Here is a 25,544-nt window from a genome sequence, read left to right as displayed (position 1 = left end):
CAGCAACTTAGTTTTTCAGTTTCCCAATCCAATTCTGGGTGTCACTATACAGTTGTTTTATCTCTCTCTCCAAGGCACAATATAATGACAAAGAAAACATTGTGGTTCCCTTTTTTCTATCCTGGCAGCAAATATTATACCCCTATTTCCATAATCTTTTTGACTTCTCATCCTTTGATCTTCTTTTTCAAATACTAGTCCATGAATAGATCTTGGGAAAAAACATTATTTTCCTTAATTACTCAAGGAAAGAAATGGGGAGGAAGAGAAATATTACATACATATACATATATATGTGTGTATATACATATTCATATATATAAGTATATACATCAATATATGCTCTAAGTGACAAGAATCTATTTTATAATAATTTTCTAGATATTCTTAAGTAAGGAAATGTGTGTGTGTCGCTAATGGAAAAATCAATGATTTGTGATCATTCTTGAATAAATGCAATAGTTATGAACATTCCTCCTCAGCTGTATGAGAACTTTCTTTCCATTTTTATATAAACACTGGATAGAAGGGCTAGGAGACATAAGTTATAAACTGTGACTCATAATTATTAGAATGTGTGTTTCTTAGTGGCTCTCTTGGTCTTTAGTCTCCTTACCAGTAAAATGAGAGAGATTGGACTAACAATATATCCTTAGGAGATTGCTCTCTGTGAAATCAGAGAGAGAGAGTAACAGGGAGAAAATATAGGGAGAAATTTAAATGATATTAAAACAATATATCAATAAGCTTATTTTAAAATAACATGATATAGTTGTAATTTAAAAGGAAAAAAGCTATATTATTCTTTCCCATATACAGAATAACCAAAAAAAGAAAAAAAGAAATGTTTAAACATTATCCCAAGCAATCAACTTTTTAAATTCTGAGAAAATTTAATTTTAAAGGTTCTGCCCCAACAAGATATCTCTATTGCATATATTTGGATCTTATAGGATCTTACTATGAATATAACTACAGAGGAATCTTTGTTCAATGCTCTGATACTAAAATTAATTGAGGGGAAACAGGGAACTATGTTATAGTGCAGAAGAACAATCTGTTGAAGATGGAGAAGTCTTTAAGATGTTATAGTTTGAAAGTGAAGTAATGCTGATTATGTGAAACCTCAGAGTATTTTAGAAGGTCCTCAGTGAAGTTCAAAAGGACTTAAAAGATTTCAGCCCAACAGTTTATATAGAAAATAACCAAATGGATTAATATTAATAATTATAATATCTAAAATTTCTGTAGAACTTTGCTTCACTCACATACTAATTAGCTCAGATGATCAAACTGATAAGTAATATAAATGATAACAAATATATAAATAAATATATATGGTAAATTCAAATAAGGGAAACAGATAGTGAAAGGCCATCAGTCTCAGGTTAAGAGATGACTGGTTAACATTAAAGAAAAAGTAATTTCAGTAAAGAAGCATTGTTGGGAACTTATTTAAAAGGGGTTTGAAGAGTTAATGGAGTCAAGGATAGAAAGGTGATGAGGATAGACTACTCTCTAGCATAGTTTGATGACATTTATACTTTATTGAGTCTGTGATATCAATGTAGGTTGTCTTTCTAGTGGTGCAGAATACAGACAATCAATTCCTCATCCCAAGAGACTTTTATCTATTTAGTGAGTATCTTCAGTTACTTAGAGGACACATATTTTTGAACATTTAATGGATGGCTTAAAAGATGCAGGATAATTTCTATGCTAATTAATCAACCAAAATGCATTTATTTAGTGACAGTCACCATGTTAGGCTCTGAAGGTACAAAGACAGAAGACAAACATCCCCTGTCCTCAAGGTACTTGCTTTAGTGGAGACAAAGTATATATCAAATTAGTGGAGACAAAATATATATCTATAGATACATGTAACATAAATGAAACAAGGAATTATACAAGATAGAGTTGAAGAAAGGTTTTAAGAAATTCCAGGCATTTAGGTCAATTATCTCAAAGGCAAAGTGCCTTTTCTATTTCACTACCCTGGCATGAGCAAACATTTATTAAGCACCTAACAGAGGATAATGGATAGAGACTCAGTCTTGGAGCAAGGAGGAATGAGTTCAAGTCTTGCCTTTAAAGCCAATTTGCACAAATAGAGCTAGAAACTCTCCAAAATTATGTTACAGTAAAATGTCAGTCTGTCCTGACTGATTTATACAAGTCTTTCCTTTTCTGAGAGTTCCCTATATTATCCCTTGGTTTTTGTCCTTTGGTTCAGAAAATGGTACTTAGCATTAAAGTTACATATGTAACAAAGACACATATTGTCTTCACAGAGTTTATAGTTTTGACATAGTCCTCTTGTTCTTCACTCTCTCATCCCATATATCTAATCTGTTCCCATAGTTTCATGTTTGTATAGCCATATTATTTTCACACATATCCTTATCTCTTTGCTCATATAACCGTCACTCTATTATAAACCTTCATCACTTATACTATTACAGTAACTTCATAATCACTACTTCAAAATTCTCTCTTGATTAAGCCCCTCCACACAACTACAAGGTTTTCTTTGGATGCAGGTCTGATCTTGGTACTCTCCTACTCAACAATTATGAAAACACAATAAACATGTCAGTAAAAGAGACAGAAAAATATTTTAAAAATAATATCCTAAAATCCAGAATGGGTCAAAGGAATAAGAGGCACAAAAATTCAGTGGAGAAAATAATGACATAAAAATTATTATTGGGCAAGTGAAAGCTAATGACACCATGAGACATCAAAAAACAAACAGAAATGAATGAATATGAATATAAAATGCTTTTTATACAAATAAAGTCAGATGTAAATAAATGAAATGTCATTTATTGTTCAACAGTAGGTAAAGCCAATGTAATTTTTTTTACTTAATTAATCTATTTATTTGTCATCTCAATTAAATTACTAAAAATAATTATTGAGTTAGAAAAAATAATAGCAAGATTCATCTGGAAGAATAAAAGATAAGGAATTTCAAAGAAACTCAGGGGGGAAATTTAAAGGAAGGATACTAAATAATGTGAGATCTTAAATTATATTTTAAGATGAGAACATTATTGAAGCATAAAATGGATCATTTGGATATTATAAATAAAATTTTTCTTGTATAAATAAAACCAAAGTAACCAAGAATAAAAGGAATTTATGATATTGGTTTAAAACATTCATAGACATAGACAATCTCTCACATAAGATATGATGGAATACTGTTTTGGTACAGGAAATGATAAATCAGTTGATTTAGGAAAAATTAAAAAAAAAATGGAAAGTCTTGGACCTATGAAGGAAGATACTATCTATCTACAAAAAAAGAGATGGCAAGTGGAAATAGCTATAGTACATTCTTACATATATGTGTATGAATATATATGCATATGTCTATATGCATGTATGTTTGAATATCTATATTTAATTACAACATTCTCTTGGGTTGGTTGGGGAGAGAGTGGCAAAAATAAAGTATACAATGCACAGCAGGGAACAAAAAAACCATAAAAGGAAGCAAAGAAAATCTAGATAATTTTGAAAACAATGTGTAGTTTTTATTACATAGGTTTACTTGAAATGGAAAATTTTCATGTTTATTGTATTATCTCTTATGTTATCCGTATACCTGGAAATGCTCTTTTTTTTGTTGTTGTTTTATAATTAAATTTAAAATGAATAAAATAATTACCAGAAAAGGGGACAGAAAAGAAAATAATAAAATAATCAAAGAATGGAAAAAAATTGTGAAATAGCATATCAGGGAAAAACTAGCCTAAAAAAAAGATTGAAGGGAGATCATTTAAGAAGTATTGTCCTAATGTTTGTGGCAGCCCTTTTTTGTAGTGGCTAGAAACTGGAAAATGAATAGATGTCCATCAATTGGAGAATGGTTGGGTAAATTATGGTATATGAATGTTATGGAATATTATTGTTCTATAAGAAATGACCAACAGGAAGAATACAGAGAGGCTTGGAAAGACATCAACTGATACTGAGTGAAACGAGCAGAACTAGGGGATCATTATACACTGCAATGTAAACTGATATGATACTATATGAGGATGTATTCTGATGGAAGTGGATATCTTCAACACAGAGAAGAGCTACCAATTCCAATTGATCAATGATGGACAGAAACAGCTACACCCAGAAAAGGAACACTGGGAAATGAGTGTAAATTGTGAGCATTTTTTTTTTTTTGTTTTTCTTCCCAGATTATTTTTACCTTCCAAATACAATTCTTTCTTCCTTTGCAACAACAACAAAATTTGGTTCTGCACATATATATTGTATCTAGGATATATTATAAGATATTTAATATATATGGGAATGCCTGCCATCTAGGGGAGGGGGTGAAGGGAAGGAGGGGAAAAATTTGGAACAGAAGGGAGTACAAGGGATAATGTTGTAAAAAAAAATACCTATGCATATATACTGTCAAAAATGTTATAATTATAAAATTAATAAAAATAAATAAATAAAAGAAAAAATAAAAATAAAAATTGAAAAAAAAAGAAAAGAAGAAGTATTGGCTTATCTAAAAGCCATGATCAAATAAAAGTATCGGGATCATCTTTAAAGAAATTGTTAATGAAAACTGCTTTGATATTCTAGAAACAATGGGTAAAATAGAAATAGAAAGCATCTACCAATCAAAAATTGAACATTCCCAGAGATAGCATAGCCAAATTCTAGAGCTCCCAGATCAAGGGGGAAAAAAATCCTTTAAGCAGCCATAAAGGCATCATTCAAATATTTTTACCTCACAGTCAAGATCAAAGGGAGGCAGGTGGCTAAGTAGATACAGTGATGAGTCAGGAAAAACTGAATTCAAATTCAGTGACAGATACTAACTAGTGGTATGACTTAGGTCAAGCCTCAATTTTTTTTTTATCTGTAAAATAAGTAGAAGAAGAAAATGGCAAACCAGTCTAATATATTTAAGAAGAAAACCCTAAATAGGATCACACAGTCAGAAAGAAATGAGACAATTGAACAGCTATAGTCAGTTTCACACAAGATTTAGCACCATATTAAAGAATTGAAGAGTTTGAAATATATTATTCTGAAATTTAATTTTTAAAAAGAGACAAGAAAACCAGGGTGAGAGCACTGCTAATTAAGCTAAAACTAAAGTATTTGCAAGGAATTATTTTGCCCAATGAAATACCAGTAAAACTGACAATCTAAGTGAAATGGATGAATATTTACAAAAATATAACCCAGATTATTGAATAGGAAATAGACTATTAAATAACCCTGTTTTAGAGAAAGGCATTCAATAAACCATCAAGCTCATTAATAAAAAAAATTTCAAATATCTGATGGATTGACAAATGAATTTTACCAAATACTTAATGAGACAGATTAAACCCAATAACATAATTTAAAAGATAGATAAAAAAGGAGTCCTGAATTTTTTTATTACACAAATATTGTTTTGGTACTGAAACCAGAGAGAGAAAAAACTGAGAAAGAAAATTACACACCAATTTTCTTAATAAATATCAATATAAAATATACTACTAGCAATAAAATTATAGCAATATATCATTATAAACAGATAGCTTTCCCAACACTGAACCAGTCCTGAATCCTGCCAACTTAATTGACCACCTCAATAACAAAAACAATAAAAATCATATACCAGTAGATGTAGAAAAAGCCTTTGACAAAATTCAATATCCATTCTTATTAAAATCATTAGAAAGCATAAGAATCAAGGAAATTCTTCCTAAAATTATAACTAGTATTCATCTAAAAACAAGAGCAAATAATAATTATAAAGGAAGATTTTTTTTGAAGATTTTTCCAATAAGATCAACAAGGAAGTAAGAATTTCCATTATTACTACTGTTATTCACTCTGTACTAAAATGCTAGATAAGTAGCAATGAAAAAACAAGAAATAAAGAATAAAAATAGTCAATGAGAGGAAAAAACATCACTCTTTGAAGAGGATAGAATCCTATACATAAAAAATCCATAGAATCAACTCAAAAACCTAATTGGGAACTTCTGGTGATGGAGTGAAGTCAGGAAGCTGCTCAAGCTCTCTAAGTTTCCCTTAAAAACCATAGGAAACCAAGACTTTACTGGGTTTGGAATGACAGAGTCTATGAAGAAGCAGAATGAAACAATTTTCCAGCCAAAAATAAGTTGGAAGAACTACAAGAAAAGTCAGTCTCTCTTGTATCAAAAGGACACAGCACAACTCAGACGGTATTGAAGAAAATGAGTGGATCAACAAATGGGAGCCTCCCTTGATCCTGGCTCAATCAGGCAAAAAGAGTCAAGATTAGGCCAGCTATCCCCAGTACTGTGAGTAAAACACCAAACAAAGGTGGAATTGTGAATACATTCAACCATTCTGGAGACCGATTTGGAACTATGCTCAAAAAGTTATCAAACTGTGGATACCCTTTGATTCAGCAGTGTTACTACTGGGCTTATATCCCAAAGACATTCTAAAGAAGGGAAAGGGACCTATATGTGCAAGAATGTTTGTGGCAGCCCTCTTTGTGGTGGTCAGAAACTGGAAATTGAGTGGATGCCCATCAATTGGAGAATGGCTGAATAAATTGTGAATATTATTGCTCTGTAAAAAATTGACCAGCAGGATGATTTCAGAAAGGCCTGTAGTGACTTACATGAACGGATGCTGAGTGAAATGAGCAGGACCAGGAGATCATTATATACTTCAACAACAATACTATATGATGATCAATTCTTTCTTTCTTTCTTTCTTTCTTTCTTTCTTTCTTTCTTTCTTTCTTTCTTTCTTTCTTTCTTTCTTTCTTTCTTTCTTTCTTTCTTTCTTTCTTTCTTTCTTATTAATTTTATAATTATACTTTTGACAGTATATATGCATGAGTAATTTTTTTTTATAACATTATCCCTTGTATTCATTTTTCCAGATTTTCCCCTCCCTCCCTCTACTCCTTCCCCTAGATGACAGGCAATCCCATACATTTTACATGTGTTACAGTATAACCTAAATATATGTGTGTAAACCCAATTTTCTTGTTGCAAGTTAAGTATTGGATTCCGAAGGCATAAGTAACCTGGATAGATAGACAATAGTGCTAATATTTTACATTCAATTCCCAGGGTTCCTTCTCTGGGTGTAGCTGTTTCTGTCCATCATTGATCAGCTGGAAGTGAGTTGGATGTTCTTTATGTTGAAGATATGCACTTCCATCAGAATACATCTTCATACAGTATTGTTGTTGAAGTGTATAGTGATCTTCTGATTCTGCTCATTTCACTCAGCATATGATGATCAATTCTGATGGACGTGGCCCTCTTCAACAATGATATGAACCAAATCATTTCCAATAGAGCAGTAATGAATTGGACTAGCTACACCCAGCAAAAGAACTCTAGGAGACGACTATGAACCACTAGATAGAATTCCCAATCCCTCTATTTTTGTCTGCCTGCATTTTTTATTTCCTTCACAGGCTAATTGTACACTATTTCAAAGTCTGATTCTTTTTTACAGCAAAATAATTGTATGGACATGTATACATATATTGTATTTGACTTATATTTTAACATATTTAACATGTTTTGGTCAACTTGCCATCTGGGGGAGAGAGTGGGAGGAAGGAAGGGAAAAGTTGGAACAAAAGGTTTTGCAACTGTCAATACTGTAAAATTACCCAAGTATATATCTTGTAAATTAAAAGCTATATAATAAAATTTTTTAAAAGACATCAAACATAAAGGTATCCTATGCTCAAAACCAAGGCTCAAACTGCATTGCACAGGAAGTTTGGGACAGTAGAACCTGTGTCCCAAGAGCAGAGCCCAACTTTAAAAGTAACAAGAGAGAGAGAAATAGAGAGGCAGACAGAGATAGACACACACACACACACACACACACAGAGACACACACACACAAAGAGACAGAAAGAAAAAGATAGGAAGGAAGGAAGGAAGGAAGGAAGGAAGGAAGGAAGGAAGGAAGGAAGGAAGGAAGGAAGGAAGGAAGGAAGGAAGGAAGGAAGGAAGGAAGGAAGGAAGGAAGGAAGGAAGGAAGGAAAGAAGGAAGGAAGGAAAGAAGGAAGGAAAGAAGGAAGGGGTGTGTGTGTGTGTGTCTGTGTGAAGGTAAGTGGGGAAGGAGGAAAAGGGAGGGAGAGTAAGATGGAGTATGGGTGGAGAAAGGAAAGAGAAAGGAAAGGGGGGAAATAAGAAAGTGGGGGAAGGGAGGGAGGAAAGAAAGGAGAGGGGCAAAAAGGAAAAAAAAAAAAAGAGAACCTTAAGCATAGAATACTACTATGGTGACAGAGAAGGTCAAAAAACCAACTAAAAAGAGGACAAAATGCCCACATGTAAAATCTCAAAGAATTATATGAATTGGTCCAAGCTCAAAGAGTCATCTTGGAAAATCTTATAAAGGATTTTAATAATAAATAAGAGAGTTATGGGAAAAAATGGGAAACGAAACAATAGGTACGTGAGAGAGAATCAACAGCTTGGAAAAGGACAACAATTCCTTAAAAAAAATACAATTATCCAAATGAAAAACAAGTCCATTGAGTAAACACCTTTAAAATAGAACTAACCAAATGGAAAAGAAGATATAAAAGCCAACTGAAGAAAATCATGTATTAAAAACTAGAACTTGGCAAATGGAAGCTAATCTATGAGACAGTAAAAATCAGGTAAGATAACTAAAAATCAATGAAAAAAATAGAAGCAAAGGCAAAATATCTCATTGGAAGAAAGGAATTGACCTGAAAATAGATCCAGGAGAGAATATTTAAAAATCATTGAACTATTTGAAAGTTATAAACAAAACCAAAAAAGAGTCTGGACAGCATTCTACAAGAAATCATCAAGGAAAACTGCACTGATATACTAGAACCAGAGGGCAAAATAATCATTGAAAGAATTCATTAATTACCTCCTGAGGTAGATCTCACAAGGAAAACAACAAAAATTGTTATAAAATTACAGAATTATAAGCTCAAAAAAATCAGATTGGCAGAAAAAAAAATTATAAAACAATTCAAATATCAAGGATCTACAATCAGTATTACCTAGAATTTCCAGTGTCTACACTAAAGGATCAGTGGGCCTGGAATACCATAAATCCAAAAGACAAAGGAACTTCAATTACAACCAAGAATCAATTACCCAATGAAACTGAGAATCACCATTCAGGAGAGGAGGTGGACCTTCACCAAAGTAGGGAATTTACCATAATTTTTATTTAAAAGACCAGGATTAAACAGAAGATTTGATCTACAAATCCAAAAGTCAAGAGAAACATTAAAAAAAATAGTGAAAAAAGAAAAAAAAACTGTATTATTTGCAGGTTAACCTGTTTATATCCCTACATAAGAAAATAATATTTGTAAATCTTGAGAACCATACATTTTATTAGATCAGTTAGAAGGGGTATATATAAATAGAGAATATGAACAAAATTTGACTCTTATGTGATGATAATGATGATGATGATGATGTGTGTGTGTATGTGTGTGTGTATGTGTATGTATGTATATGACATTAAGGGGTGGAGAAAAGATAGTAATGGGAGAAGAGGAAAGGGGAAATTTAATGGGATAAATTAAATTACATGAAAAGGCAGAAAAGATCTATTAGAGTAGACAGAAAGAAGGGAGGAGGATGAGCATTGTCTGAAGCTTAACATCATTAGTTTTGGTTCAAAGAGGGAATTACATATACACTCAGAAGAATACAGAAATTTATCTTATTCTAAGTAGAAGGAGAATGGACAAAGAAAAGGGAGAGGCTGTATAGAAGGGAGGGCAGAAACAGTAGGAGAAAGGGGTAAGAGAAAGAAAGAATGACAGAAGGGAGAGCTGGTTGAGGGAGGAATTAGTCAGAAACAAAATATTAAGGAGGAAGCACAGGGTGGAAAGGAGAAAAAAGTATATGTAGGAGAGAACTAAGCTGTAGGTAAATGCACATCTGGTAATTACAATTGTGAATGTGAATGGGATAAACTCTCCCATACAATGGAAACAGAAAGCAGAGAAGATTAAAAAAACAATCTTCAATATGTTGTTTAGGAGAAACACATTTGAAAGAGAGAAATATACTCAGAATAAAGGTAAAAGTCTGGAGCAGAATATAATATGCTTCAGCTGAAGGAAAAAAATTCAGAATTAGCATTTCTGATCTCAGTCAAGCAAAATTAAAACTAGATCTAATTAAAAGAAGTAAAGAAGGAAGCTTCATCTTGTTAAAAGGTCTATGCTATATACATGCATAGATACCAAATGGTGTAGCAGCCACATTTTTAAAGGAAAGTTTGTAAATTTTAGGAGGAATTACACAGCAAAACTATACTAGTGGGAGTCCTTAGGCTCCTCTCTTCTCAGAATTAGGTAAGGACAACCACAAAATAAACAATAAATAAATTAGATTCTTAAAACAAAGAAAGAAATAGAATCTTAGAAACCTTGGATATGATAAAAGTCTGCAGAAAATTGAATAGGGATAGAGAAAGGAATAAACTTTTTCATCAGTGGTACATGGCACCAACATAAAAAAAATAGCCATGTATTAATGTATGAAAATCTCATAATCAAGTGAAGAAAGACAGAAATAATAAGTGCATTCTCTTCAGATCATGATGTAATAAAAAGAATGCTCAAGAAGAGGCCAAGGAAAGATAGAGTAAAGATCAATTGGAAATTAAATAGAGTGGATCAATCAAGAAATCTTAGAAACAATCAATAATTTCATCAAAAAGAATGACAGTAATGAGACAACATATCAAAACTTATGGGGTGCAGCCAAAATAGTTCTTAGGGGAAGTTTTATATTTCTAAAAACTTAAATGAATAAAACAAAGATAGAGTACATCAATGAATTGGGAGTGCATCTAAAAAAGGTAGAAAAAGAAAAAAAAAAAAAAAAAGCACCTCTCCAATTAAATACCAAATTAGAAACCCTGAAAATCAAAGGAGAGATTAATAAAATTGAAAGTAAGAAAACTATTGAAATAATAAACTAAACTAAGTTGGTTGTATTTTTAAAAAATAAATAACTTCGATTAGAAAAAGAAAAGAAGGAAACCAAATTACCTGCATCAAAAAATGAAAATGAACTTAAAACAAATAAAGCAAAATTAAATCAGTAATTAGGAATTATTTTGTCCAACTGTATGGTAACAAATCTGACAATGTAAGCAAAGTTGATGAATATCTACAAAAATAAAAAAAATTACCCAAATTAATAGAACATGAAATAAAATACTTAAATAGACCCATTTTAGAAAAAAAGAACTTGACCAAGCCAACAATGAACTCGCTAAGAAAAAAATTTTAGGGCCAGATGGACTTACAAGTGAATTTTACCAAACATTTAAAGAACAATTAATTCTAATATCATATAAACTATTTGGAAAAATAAACAAAGGAGTCCTGACACATTCTTTTAAAACACAAATATGGTACTGATACCCAAATGAAGAAAAGCCAAACCCAGAAAATTACAGCCCAATCTCCCTAATGAATATTGATGCAAAACATTTAAATATAATATTAGTAAAGAAATTACCACAGTTATCAGCAAGATGATGCAGTGACCAAGTGGGATTTATACCAGGAATGCAGAGCAGATTCAATATAAAGAAAGTATTAGCATAATTGACTATATCAACAACAACAACAAAAAAACCAAAAAAACCAAAAAAAAAAAAAAAAAAAAAACCAGAAATCATATGATTAAGCAGAAAAAGCTTTTGACAAAATACAGCACTCATTCCTTTTAAAAACACTGAAGAGCATAAAAATAAATGGAGTTTTCTTTAACATGATAAGCAGAGTATCAAAAACCATTCGCAAGCATTATATGCAATGAGGAAAAGCCAGAAACTTTCCAGGTAAGATCAGGGGTAAAACAAGGATACTCATTATCACCATTATTATTCAAGGTTGATTCTAGCAATAAGAAAAGATAAAGAAGCAGAAGGAATTAGAGTAGGAAAGAAAATGATCACTATTTGCAGATGATGAAATGTTTTACTTAGACCATCCTAGGGAATCAACCAAAAGCTACTTGAAACAACAACTATTGCAAAGTTGCAGGATATAAAATAAATTCACACAAATCATTAGTATTTCTATATGTTATGAACAAAACTCAGTAAAATGAGATAGAAAAAAAAAACTATCTTGAAAAGCTATAGATAATATAAAATGTATGAGAGCCTTGCCAAGACAAAGCCTGGAACTATATGAACACCATTACAAAACACACAAATAAAGCCAAATATGAACAATTCAAAAAAATATATATTGCTCATGGATCAGCTAAGATATATAAAAGACATGATAATTCTATCTAAAGTATTTATTTAGGTAAAATAAATGTGATATAAATATGTAAGAAAAAATAATTTAAGGAATAAGAATAGAAATGTATAAATCAAATAATACCTTCTGCAAATGATATGATGGTTAGTATACTTAAAGAATTCCAGGAAATCAATCACAAATTAATTAAATAATTTCAACAAAGTTGTCTGGCGCAAAAACAAAGCCACTGAAAACATCAGCATTCCTACGTAACACCAAAAAACTTAGCAAGAAAATATAATAAAAATAAATTCAATATAAAATAACTACAGGATATTGTAAAGTAAAAGTAAGTAAAAATGGAGCAAAAATAAACTAAGGGAAATTTTTTGGGGGAAAGATAACATTTTATTAACACCAACATATATAAGTGTGAAATAATTAGATCAGACTACCCCTCCCCCAGAGGGTTAGAAACCAAGAAGGCATTGAAATCAGCAGAAAAAAAAGAACAATTTACAAGAAAGTTAAGAAAAGACACTCAAAGGATATGAGCAGACAGACAATTTTCAGATAAAGAAATAGAAACTATTTGTAGTCACATGAAAAAGTGCTCCAAATCACTGTTGATTAGAGAAATGAAAATTAAGACAACTCTTAGATACCACTACACACCTGTCAGATTGGCTAAGATGACAGGAAATGATAATGACCAATGTTGGAGGGGATTGTGGGAAAACTGGGACACTGATACATTGCTGATGGAATTGTGAATGGATCCAGCCATTCTGGAGAACAATTTGGAACTTTGCTCAAAAAGTTATCAAACTCTGCAAACCTTTGATTCAGCAGTGTTTCTACTGGGATTATATCCCAAAGAGATCTTAAAAGAGAAAAAGGGAACTACATGTGCAAAAAAGGTTTGTGGTAGCCCTCTTTGTAGTGGCAAGAAATTGGAAACTGAATGGATGCCCATCAATGGGAGAATGGCTGAATAAATTATGGTATGTGAATGTTATGGAATATTATTTCTCTGTAAGAAATTACCAGCAGGATGATTTCAGAGAGACTTGGAGATACTTACATGAACTAATATTAAGTGAAATTGATGAGGGTTGGGGTCCCTTTAAGATTCCTAATTGCCCAACCCATGACTCACCTTGATTCACAAATTCTGGTCAAAGGCACCCTTTGAATATCCGGGCCCAGCCCCCCACTCTCAGCTCAGCTTCCCCCAGCCCTCACCTGATCTGGGCTAACTGAAAAGCCCGCCAGAACTGGGTACCGCCCATCATCTTTTGGGTATAAAAGAAACAAGCTGTAACACCCTCATTGCAGGAGCCCTCCCAGCCAACACATGATATCCTTCCAGCCATGTAAGGGTCCCTGCTGCCAACGGCCACCTTTGGCCCTGGTGTCTTTCTAACTGAGCTTTACTTCAAAATTCCTACAATAAACCTTTTATTTCTCAATCTAGGTTTTCGGGCCTGTAAATTCATTTTATAGGGGACACTGCACCTCATGGGATCTATGCGCCGAGAAATGGGGTTCCCACTTTCCTTTCCCTCATTAAAATGAACAGAACCAGGAGATCATAATACATAGCAACAACAAGACTATACGATGATCAATTCTAATGGAGATGGCTCTCTTCAACAATGAGATAATTCAAACAAGTTCCAATTGTTTAGTAATGAAGAGAGCCATCTACACCCAGAAAGAGAACTATGGGAAATAAATGTGGAACACAACATAGCATTTTCACTCTGTTATTGTTTGCTTGCATTTTTTGTTTTCTTTCTCAGGTTTTTTTTTTTTTTTTTTTTTTTTTCTTCTTGATCCAATTTTTCTTGTGCAGCAAGATAACTGTATAAATATGTACACATATATTGGATTTAACATATATTTTAAAATATTTAACATGCATTGGACTACCTGCCATCAATGGGAGGGGGTAGGGGGAAAGGGGAGGAAATTTGGAACAGAAGGTTTTGCAAGGGTCAGTGTTTAACAACTATTCATGCACATTTTTTGTAAATAAAAATCTATAATAAAATAAATTTTGAAAAAGAAACTGAAACAAAGAAAAGATGGACACTCATGAATATAATTTCTTCTATTAAACAACCAACTGTAAAGGTCTGAAACTATGAAAAGGTGTACTTGAATCAGACAACTGAGCACTTAAGGCTAATTATGATAACCAAGTATATACTTGGATAAATGGCTCTTCTCACTGTTCTGTGCTGATCAGTGCTGGCTCAATGTTTGGCTAATCATAGGCAAGATTAGAGGGTGGGGAGAGACAGGCCAGAGTTACTTGGCAGCAGGACAAGGAAAAGAAAGGTGAAGATTCTGGACTCCAGAACTTAGAAGAAATCTTTGGCAAAACTCCTGGCAGTTTGCCTGCTTCTTTCACTTCTTCCCCTAATGACCAAGGACTTTTTACTTATCCTGACTCTAGCTGATCCTGATACCTGCAGAGAGCTAGCTTGGACTTAACAACCACCTATACCATAGAAAGTGCCTTAAAAATTCATAGCAGACATAGATTTAGATTTAGATTATACCATAAACAAATTAGAGTAGTGAGAATATTAAAGTTACTGTTCAGAGATCTCTGAATAAAGAATTCATGATGAAGCAATGAATTGATGGAGAATGGCTGAATAAATTATAGTATTATGAATGTTATGGAATATTATTGTTCTATATGAAATGACCAGCAGGATAATTTCAGAGTGGCCTGGAGAGACCTACATGAACTGATATTAAGTGAAATAAGCAGAAACAGGAGATCATTATACACCACCACCACAAGATTATACAATGATCAATTCTGATGGACGTGGCTCTCTTCAACAATGAGATGATTCAAACCAGTTCCAATTGTTCAATGATGAAGAGAGCCATCTATAGTCAGAGAGGACTGTGGGAAATGAATGTGGTTCAAAAGATAGCATTTTCCCTCTTTTTGCTATTGCTTGCTTGCATTTTATTTTGCTTCTTTTTTCTTTTTTTTATTGATTTGATTTGATTTTCCTTGTGAAGCACAATAATTATATATATATATATATACATATGTATATATATATATATATATACATATACATATACATATACATATATGCATATATTAGATTTAGCATATATCTCTACCATGTAACATATATTGGACAAGCCACCTGGGAGCAGAGTCAAGATGGCAGAGAGGACACATGTTTCTTTCTGATCATCTCCTACAACCCTCAGAACAATTAGCAAATTAAGCCTCTGAATTAGCTCTGCACCAGCAGAATCCATGAATATTGGGAATGAAACAAATTACCAGCTGAAAATAATTTTGAAGATTGCCAGAAAATGTCTGTTTCAATTGGAAACGTAAGGGAGGCAGCCAGTGCATGCAGGCTGAGCATAGACTCCAGCACAGACACTGCAGAATCCAGGGGTGGTATGGACTTCATGTGGCAGAGAATCTAATGGGGCGAATCTACAGCAGCAGTATTGGCCACTCTGCTCTGACTACAAGCCAATAGATCAGCAGAGAAGTTATAAAACATCAAACACAAAAATAAAAGGTAAATAGTGAACCCCAAAATACCAAAGTCTCAAAGACCTGGTCGTGCCCACCCAGAACTGGGAGTGAGTCAGCATTAACCCAGCACAACTGTACCCACTTATAGAGGAAGCTGCTGCTTGTAGAGGAAACTTGGAAAAATCTCCCATGCCCTAAAAGTCCCAAAACATTTTAAAAAAATGAATAAAAAGGTAAAGAAAACTCTGACCATAGACAGCATTTATGGAAACAAACAAACAAACAAACAAACAAAAACAGATTTCAAATCCTGAAGAGACTAAAAGCAGATCATCTCCAGATGAAGCTCCAAAAGGTGATGTAATCTGGTCCCCATCACACAAGGCTCTCCTAGAAGAAATTTAAAAGGATCTTAAAAGAGAGCCAGAAGAAAAATGGGGAGAGGAAATGAAAACTTTGCAAGAAGGTTTGAAAAAGGTATATTACCCATTAAAAGATAGACTTGATAAAAATGGAAAACAACTTCCACAAAAACAGAAAAAGAAAATAACTCCTTAAAAACAGAATTTGTGAAATAGGGAAAAAAATACCATAGAACAAAAAAACTCATTTAAAAATTCAATTGGACAAAAAGAAAAAGAAGTTTAAAAAAAAGTAAATGAAGAATATAATTCACTAAAATTCAGAACTTAATAAATGGAAATGTATGACTCAATGAAACAACAAGAATCAGTCAAGCAACCTTCACACCCCCCCAAAAAAAGAAAAAAATAGGAAAAAAATGTAAAATACCTAATTGGGAAAACAACAGACCTGGAAAATAGATCTAGGAAAGACAATATAAGGATTTTTGGACTCCCTGAAAACCATGATGAAAAAAAAGGGATTTTTCAGTAAATCATCAAAAAGTACTGCCCAGATATCAAACAATCAGAAAGTAAAATAACCATTGAAAGAATTCACTGAACAGCTCCTGAAAGAGACCCCAAAATTAAAACCCCAAGGAATATTGTGGCTAAATTTCAGAACTATTAGACCAAGGAGAAAAATATTATAAGCAGCCCAAAGAAACAATTCAAATAACAAAGAGCTGCAATAAGGAGTACTCAGGACCTAGCAGCTTCCATTGTAAAGGACTAAAAGGTGAACGAACTTGGAGTACAGCCAAGAATAAATTACCCTGCTAAACTGATTTTTTTTTTTCCAGGAAGAAGGTGGACATGCAATGAAACTGACGAATTCCATGTATTTTTGATGAAAAGACCAGAGCTAAACAAAAAAGTTGACTTCAAGTATAGAAACACAAAAGAAGCATAAAAAAGGTTTTAAAAAAATCTCTTGAGAATTGTATTTCTGTTATGAGTATACATAGGGACTATATGTATAATCTGATTTTATTGTTATAATATAAAAAATAAATTAGAGGTGGAAAAGGAATGGTACCAGAAAAAGAGAAAAGTGGAGGTAAAATAAGGGAAATTAGTTCTCATGAAGAGGCAAAGAAAATCTATTATAATTGAGGGAAAGAATGAAGGGAGATGAATATTGTGTGAATCTTACTCTCATTAGATTTGGCTCAAAGAAAGAATATTAGATATATATGGTTTCACCTAGAAAATTCTCTCACCTTATAGAAAAGTGGGAAGGGGAAAGGGGAAAAGGGAAGGTGAAGATTAAATATAAGGAAAAACAGAAATAGTAGGGGAAAGGTATAAGAAAGGGGAAGAGTCTCTAAAGGGGGAGGACTGCTTGAGGCAAGCAGTGCTTATAAGTAAAATATTGGAGAGGAGAAAAAGGGGAAAAGGAAAGACAAAAGTATAATTTGGGGTTAATAAGATGGTAGGAAATACAGAATTAGTAGTTTTAACTGTAAATGTGAGTGGGGTGAACTCTCCCATAAAATGGGAGTTGTTCAATGGTTAGATTCACAGAACAAAATAGTCAATGACTACAGCAATCTAGTAATTGACAAACCCAAAGACCCCAGTTTTGGGGATAGGAATTCACTATTTGACAAAAACTGCTGGGGAAATTGGAAACTAGTATGGCAGAAACTAGGTATTTATGAACACCAAACACGATATACCAAGATAAGATCAAAATGGATTCATGATGTAGACATAAAAAATGATATTATAAACAAATTATAAGAACATAAGATAGTTTATTTCTTAGATCTGAGGAGGAGGAAGGAATTTGTGACTACAGAAGAACTAGAGATCAGTATTGATCACAAAATAGATAATTTTGATCATATTTAGTTAAAGGTTTTGTACAAACAAAACTAATGCAAAAAAGATTAGAAGGGAAACAACAAACTGAGAAAACTTTTTTACATCCAAAGTTTCTGATAAAGGCCTCATTTCTCAAATATATAGAAAAATGAATCAAATTTATATATTTATAACAGCTCAAGCCATACTCCAACTGATAAATGGTCAAAGGATATGAACAGATAATTTTCAGATGAGGAAATTGAAACCATTGTAGTCACATGAAAAATTGCTCCAAATCATTAGAGATCAGAGAAATGCAAATTAAGACACTCTGAGATACCACTACACACACTTCAGATTGGTTAAGATGACAGGAAATGATAATGATGAATGTTGGAGGTGATGTGGGAAAACTGGGACATTGATACATTGTTGGTGGAATTGTGAATGGATCCAGCCATTCTGGAGAGCAATTTGGAACTTTGCTCAAAAAGTTATCAAACTCTGCATATCCTTTGATTCAGCAGTGTTTGAGCTTATATCCCAAAGACATCTTAAAGGAGGGAAAGGCGCCCACATGTGCAAAAATATTTGTGGTAGCCCTCTTTGTAGCAAGAAACGCAAAATTGAGTGGATGCCCATCAATGGCTGAATAAATTATGGTACATGAATGTCATGGAATATTATTGTTCTGTAAAAAACAACCAGCAATATTTTTTCAGAGAGGCTTGGAAAGATCTACATGAACTGGTACTAAGTGAAATGAGCAGAATCTAGGAGATCATTATACAGCAGCAACAAGATTATATGATGATCAATTCTGATGAATGTAGCTTTCTTTAATAATGAGATGATTCATCATTTCTATTTATGCAGTGATGAAACAAGCCATCTACATCCAGAGAGAGGACTGTGGGACCAGAGTTTAGACCACAACATATCATTCTCACTCTCTCTGTTGTTATTTGCTTGTATTTTGTTTTCTTTTTCAGTTTTTCCTTTTCTTCCTTCTTGTTCTGATTTTTCTTGTGCAGCAAGATAACTGTATAAATATGTATACATATATTGAATATAACATGTTTTTAAATATATTTAACATGTATTGGACTACTTTTCAACTAGGGGAGGAGGTTGCAGGAAGGAAGGGAATATTTGGAATAAAAGGTTTTGCAAGGATCAATGTTGAAAAAATTACTCATGCATATGTTTTGTAAATAAAAAACTTTAATTAAAAAAATATATATTGGACTAGGGGTAGCTAGGTGGTGCAGTAGATAGAGCACCAGTCCTAAAGTCAGTAGGACCTGAGTTCAAATGTGACCTCATACACTTAACACTTACCTAGCTGTGTGTCCCTGGGCAAGTCACAATCCCAATTGCCTCAGGGGAAAAAAAAAAAAAAGAAAGCCAACATATATTGGACTATTTGCTGTCTAGGGGAGGGAAATTTGGAATACAAAGTTTTGCAAGGGCTATTATGAAGAATTGTCCATGCATATGTTTTGAAAAATAAAAAGTTTTAATTAAAAAAAAAAGAAATGATGAATTGAATGACAGATAATAAAATTGGACAATTTTGACCAATAAAACTAAACTTTTATTCCCAGACAAAACAGATGCAATTAAAATTAGAAGGAAAGCAAATACAGTGGGAGGAAAAATTATATTTATAACAAGTATCTGATAAGGTTTTTATTTTTAAAATTTACTGGATGCTCCAAAAGTCTTAGGTACTTTTAAGCATGAGTGCTATTAAAACACAAATCTTGAGAGTGGAGGGAACTCACTGTGTAAGGAATTAGTGGTGCTAGATAGTGCAGTGGATAAGGAATCAAGCCTGGTGTCTGAAATACGCAAATTCATTCATTATTTTAACCCAGGGCAGGTCACTTCAACCTTATTTAATTCAATGTTCTTATTTCTAAAGTGGAGATTCTAATTGTATCTCCCAGGTTTGTTGTGTGAATCACTTGATATAATACTTATTATTAAAGTTATAAAAACCATTTATCATTTGATAAATAGTTAAAGCCACTTTGAACAGGCAGTTTTCTAAGGAAAAAAATCCAAGCTATTAATAGTTGTAAGAAAATATGATCCAAACTACTACTAACAATTAAAAAAAAAACATGAATTGATGCTACTCTGAAGTTCTGTCTTATATCCCTAAGATTGGAAAAATGGACAAATAAGAAAAGTAACAAATACTAGAGGGGCTGTGTGAAAATAGATACATTTAAGGATAGTGAGAAGTCATTTAATTTGGTGAGGTCATTTGGAAAAGTAATTTGACCCTAAGCTCCTAAAAAGTCACTATAATATGTATTTGCTTCAGTAATAAAACAACTAGATCAAATCTACAAAGTAATTCAAGTATAGAGGGAAAGAACACATAAAAACATTTACAATAACAATTTTTATGGTTCCAAAGAAAAAGAAACATAAAGCATGCCTACCAATCATAGTACAGCTGAACATATAATGTAACTGAGTAACAGTATTTCATGAAAAAATGATGAGAGATATAATTTCAGGAGAAAAAAAGCAGGAAAATTTGAATAAATTTTCCCAAAATAAGGTGAATGAATTGAACCAGAACAATGAATTCAATAACAATGTAAAACCAAGCAATTTTTGAAATGAAAGTTCTAACAAGCACAGTGAACAACCAGAATTCCAGAATATACATGATGAAACATGCTTCTTAATTTTTAAAAGAGAGAAAATAAACTCAATTAATGCTAAAACATAATTATTTGGAGGGCATAGCTAATGAGGGAATTAGTTTTGCTCAACTATGCATATTTATTACGAGGATTTTTTTTCTTTTTTCCTTGAAGTGGAAGGGAGATAAGAGGGAGAAAAACTAGATATTTATTAATTGAATTTTTTAAATATGCAAGAATAAATGCCGTATTCACAAGGAGCTTATATTCTATTGCAGAAGAAAAAAATTAAATAAAACAACAGAAAGCAAATAAATGCAAATATATATAAAGTAATAACATTGTTTGGCAGAGAGAACAGTAACAGTTAAGGGAATCAGAATTTGTCTTCATGTTTACCACTTAGAATCAGTGGAATTTTTCCCTTCTCATTTTCATATTGTTTGCTATCACAAAGATATCACTTAAGATATAAACCTGACATATGGGTTATGAACAAAGATGGTTATTTGTTTTGTTTTATGTTTTTGGTTCAAGGAAACTTAGAATGATCTACCAAATAACAATATTTGGATTCTTATTATGGAAAGTATTTGAAAGAATTTCAAGATTATAATAGGAATCTTGCTGGCTTTTAGTCATTTCAGTTCATTCGTGCTATAACATTTGACTAAGCTAAGTTTTGCATTCATCTGATGTCATGGATAAAGTTGGAATTTAAATGAATTAAATTGTCAGGGGAAAAAATTCTTCAAGATCCATTTTAAGGATATCTCTTAAAGGATGTCTTGAAGAGATTTTTAATAATTATTAATTATTTAATAATTATTTTTTCTCAAGCATTAAAATGTTCATAATTCTTTCCATGTCAGGAGAAATCTGTCTCTGTATCCGTATTGAGAAGTAACATTATCCTGTCTATAAATTAGGTCTAATTTTCTGTCACAGGCAACCATGTGACAAATTGCCTCCATTCATGTTTTAAACTATCTTAAAGAATTTGGAGGACTATCTCGAAACACACATTCAAAACTAACATTCTCATTTACTATGCAATTTTCTGTAACCTAAAATCCATATTACTGTTTAAAAACCCTTCTGCACATTTACTTGGTTGAGATTTCACATATTGTTGTATGGAAATGCTATTTCCTCCTGTTTAGAACACAAGGTTCTAAAACACATTGCAATTCCCTCAATGTCTAGCATAATGTAGAGCAGTCAGTCAACAAGCAGTTATTAAGGTCTTGCTATTTTTGAGGGAACACATTGCTTAGTAAATGCTTATTGACTGATTATAAGAAAATGATCAAAATTCTTATTAATACTATATCATTTTAAAAACAGTAACAAAACTCATTTTTAATGTTATAATTTTTATTTTTGTTATCCTTAATTAGCATGTAATTGTTTTCTATAAATGCAGATAATATGGTTTTGAAGTACAAAGAACCTGGGGGAAAAGGAGTCAGGGGAAGAAAAAGGAATAAACTACTTTGTGTCAGGCACTATCCTAATTTATGTGTCTTAATGTCTAAGGCCTTTTACCAGCTCTAAAGAATATTTTATTTTACTGATTAAAAATGTATAGTGCTTTCTGATGTAGACATCTGTTTGAAGGAAATCATAATCTTTAACATAAGATTGAAAATGTAGCTTGTTCATTTTGTTGTAAAATATGATGATGGTAAAATATGATGAGGCCCATCTCTCATTACTTTAGTCATACCCTTGCTTTTACTTTCAATATTTATGCATTGATCAACCTGTAACAAATCTTTATGATTCCTTTTAGTAAGGTAATGTGTTCTTTTCATGATGAATATTTAATATAAAAATGACTAAGGAAAGCAAAAATCAGTTCATTCCTTTCCCATTCATTTTTAAATAATTTTGTGAAAATTCTAAATACAAAAAACTTCAGTGAATTAATAGTCTAAACCAGTGTTGGCAGATTCATAGAGAAACAGATTCCTGTCCTGGATAGCATATTCACTTAAAAACACAAATTAGAATTTTTCATGTGTTATATTTTCAATTAATTTGTTAAACATTTCCCAATGTTAAAAATTCCCAGATATTTTCTAGTTTTCCCTATCAGAATTTGATAACTCTGATCTAAATCACAAGCAACTGGTACAGTACTTGGCATGTGGTACCTAGTACAATAAATAATTTATGAATGAATTAATTGTAGCATTTATCAAACAAAATAAACAAATAATTAGCTCAACAATCAGAAACATAACTCATTGTTTTAATAGCAATATAACATTTATTTGTCTCTATTCAATAAGGCCAATATGTATCTTTAATTTATAAAGCATTAACTGTAACCATACTGTTTGCTTTTTGTTTATCAATATATTAAGCATATGTCTTTTACTGGTTGGAACTGCTTCCTCTGAGGTTGACAGCTTGTCTTTTCCTTTTAGTTAAATTGTTCTGTTATCCCCAGAACTGCTCAGTTTTCTTTCTTACTTAAATCCTCAAACCAGTTCATTATTAAGTAATCACTGTCCCTAACAGGCGGCTCCAATTGCAACTAATTGGTGCTCATGTTGTCTATCATTTGGATTTATTTCCCTGGCTTTTCAGGTCTGTTAGCATCTCACATATTTTCCCACAAGGGCTATGTTTATTATTCACCCAGATTTGCCTGGGATAATGGTTCAGAATGTAATACAAAGAAGTTTAAACCAGCTATATTAAAGTTTAGAGAATGTAACCCAACTAATCTAAATTTATTGTAAAATCATATTCCTGTCCTAGGAAGAGCAGGATTCCTATATAAAAAAAACAGCATTGTACAATGAAAACACATGGTTCTGGAGAAAGACCACCTGTGTTCAGATCCTGCCTCTGATGCCTACTGCTTTTGGGACCTTGATTTTTCTGGGCTTCAGTTTCTTTAAACTATAAAACTGGATGGTCTTGAAGGTGGTTTTTATCTTTAGATCTGTGACCTAATTGTTAGGAACAAGTATATGTACTTACAGGAGAAGGAGAAGGCAGGACAATCTTAAATTCCTAAGAATTTCCATTCCAGAATATCTTTCCCAAAGTGCAAATATCTGTGTCTCTGTGTCAAACTCAAGATTTTGCCTAGATCCAGTCATTTTCTAAAGATTTGGAGAAGAGTAAGTTAAAGGTGTGTATGTGTGTGTGCATGTGTTTGTGCACACACATGTGTACCCATGTGAATCAGAGAGGAGATATTAGAGAAACATAAACCCTGACACACAGAGACAGATATATAGAAACACAGAGAAAAACTTTCAAGTACAAGTTTGCTGATAATTCATTTCAAAGTTTTATATGGGCATACTGACAAAAAAGGATTGATTTCTTCCAACAAGTTTGTGTGTGCTTTGTGTGTGTGTGTGTGTGTGTGTGTGTGTGTGTGTGTGTGTGTGTGTGTGTGTGTGAATGTGTGAGTGAATGTTATTTCAGATAAGTCTGCACATAAGTCCATTTTCTAGATCATTTAACTTGTATATCACATTTTAAATGGCTCTTATTGTTTTACATAAGTATTGCAGGTAAGTCAGTTATATTATTGTATACATTTTAAATAAAATACTTTAATAAAAGACATATTACATTCATGTAATGTGAGTACTAGTAATATATATCTTCCATAACTGATAGAGATGAAATTTGGAGAAAATCCTTTTGTGTAGAATTACTAAATTTTCTTCTAAATGGTAGAGAAGTTGATAGAATAAAAGGAATTAGGCATATTTCAGTATTTTTCTTAAACGTATTTCATTTGAACTTGATAGAAAACCAAGAAAGCCATTATTAAACCTGCAAAATCAGGGTTACTTGGATCCTATTCTTTTAAATATTTTATTCCAATCTGACCAAAAAATTCCACAATAAATCATTATCATAATTGATCAAATTCAGGGAGAATTTTTTTTCTAAAATAAAATTGTTGTATATGCATATATGTATATATACATACATACATATATGTGTATATATGTATGTATATATATGTACACATATATACATAGAGTGAGGGAGAGATGCAGAGAGGAAACAGGTAGTAAGCTTTTTTTTTAATTTTTAAAATTTTTTTTAAAGACATGCCAACTTAGCCTCAAAAATGCACAAATAGCTAAGTTAAATTAAATTTAGATATAGAAAAGTCAAAAAAACATGCAAAATCCCATCTAAAGAAAGGAAGGAAAAAGGCAAATTTTACAGTAAATGTAGAAACAAAGACAATAATTAAAAAAAAATAAATTTTAAATGAAAACCTAAGTATTTGAAGAATGCCATTTACATGTCAAATAAGGCATCAGTGACTTTATGTATTTTGAAAATGTGCTTAATACTTTAGAATTTTAATAGTTTTTCTTGTTTGAATTCTTTTGAAATGCTTATTTTCATAATCACTATTAGATTTAGTCTTTAATCTTTTAAAAATTTCCAAATTAAAAAATATATAATTCTAACCACCCCCAGCATTGTGCCCCCAAAATAAAATCTGCTCACCGACTCTTACAGAACACTCATTTCCCAGATGTAGCCTCTCAGTACTGAGTTTTGAAAGACTGCTCACAAGTAGATTTATTAAGCAAGCATCTGATTTCCAAAGCACAACAGCTGAACACTGAGAAAGTAGGTAGAGGGTCCTGGATATTCATCTAGTTTCAAGGGTACCCTGCCATTTGAAAGCCATTGACATCCAGGGAGTCCAACACTTCTAACTCGTGCCTAAAGCTAGCTAAATATAGACCCAGACACCTGATACCTGAACTGCACTAAATGAAAGTTAGCTTGGTAATCTCTCTTATTTTGTGCCTCAGATGAAAGGAATAAAAAAAAAAAAAAAAAAAAAAGAC

The 25,544-nt window shown here is 32.2% G+C and overlaps 1 protein-coding gene across 1 annotated transcript in view; it reads right to left on the bottom strand.

Moving 5' to 3' along the window:
• Positions 1-25,314, bottom strand: part of CD36 (CD36 molecule (CD36 blood group)) — a 129,673-nt gene extending 104,359 nt beyond the window's left edge. Inside the window, 1 exon segment of the mRNA XM_074268485.1 lies at positions 25,195-25,314. The gene's annotated coding sequence lies outside the window, so the exon portion shown is untranslated.
• Between the last annotated feature and the right edge of the window lie 230 nt (positions 25,315-25,544).

This window comes from Sminthopsis crassicaudata, chromosome 5 (genome assembly GCF_048593235.1).
Source record: "Sminthopsis crassicaudata isolate SCR6 chromosome 5, ASM4859323v1, whole genome shotgun sequence".
NCBI lineage: Eukaryota > Metazoa > Chordata > Mammalia > Dasyuromorphia > Dasyuridae > Sminthopsis > Sminthopsis crassicaudata.
Note: the sequence above shows the minus strand (reverse complement) of the source record. Positions and strands in the feature narration are given on the sequence as shown.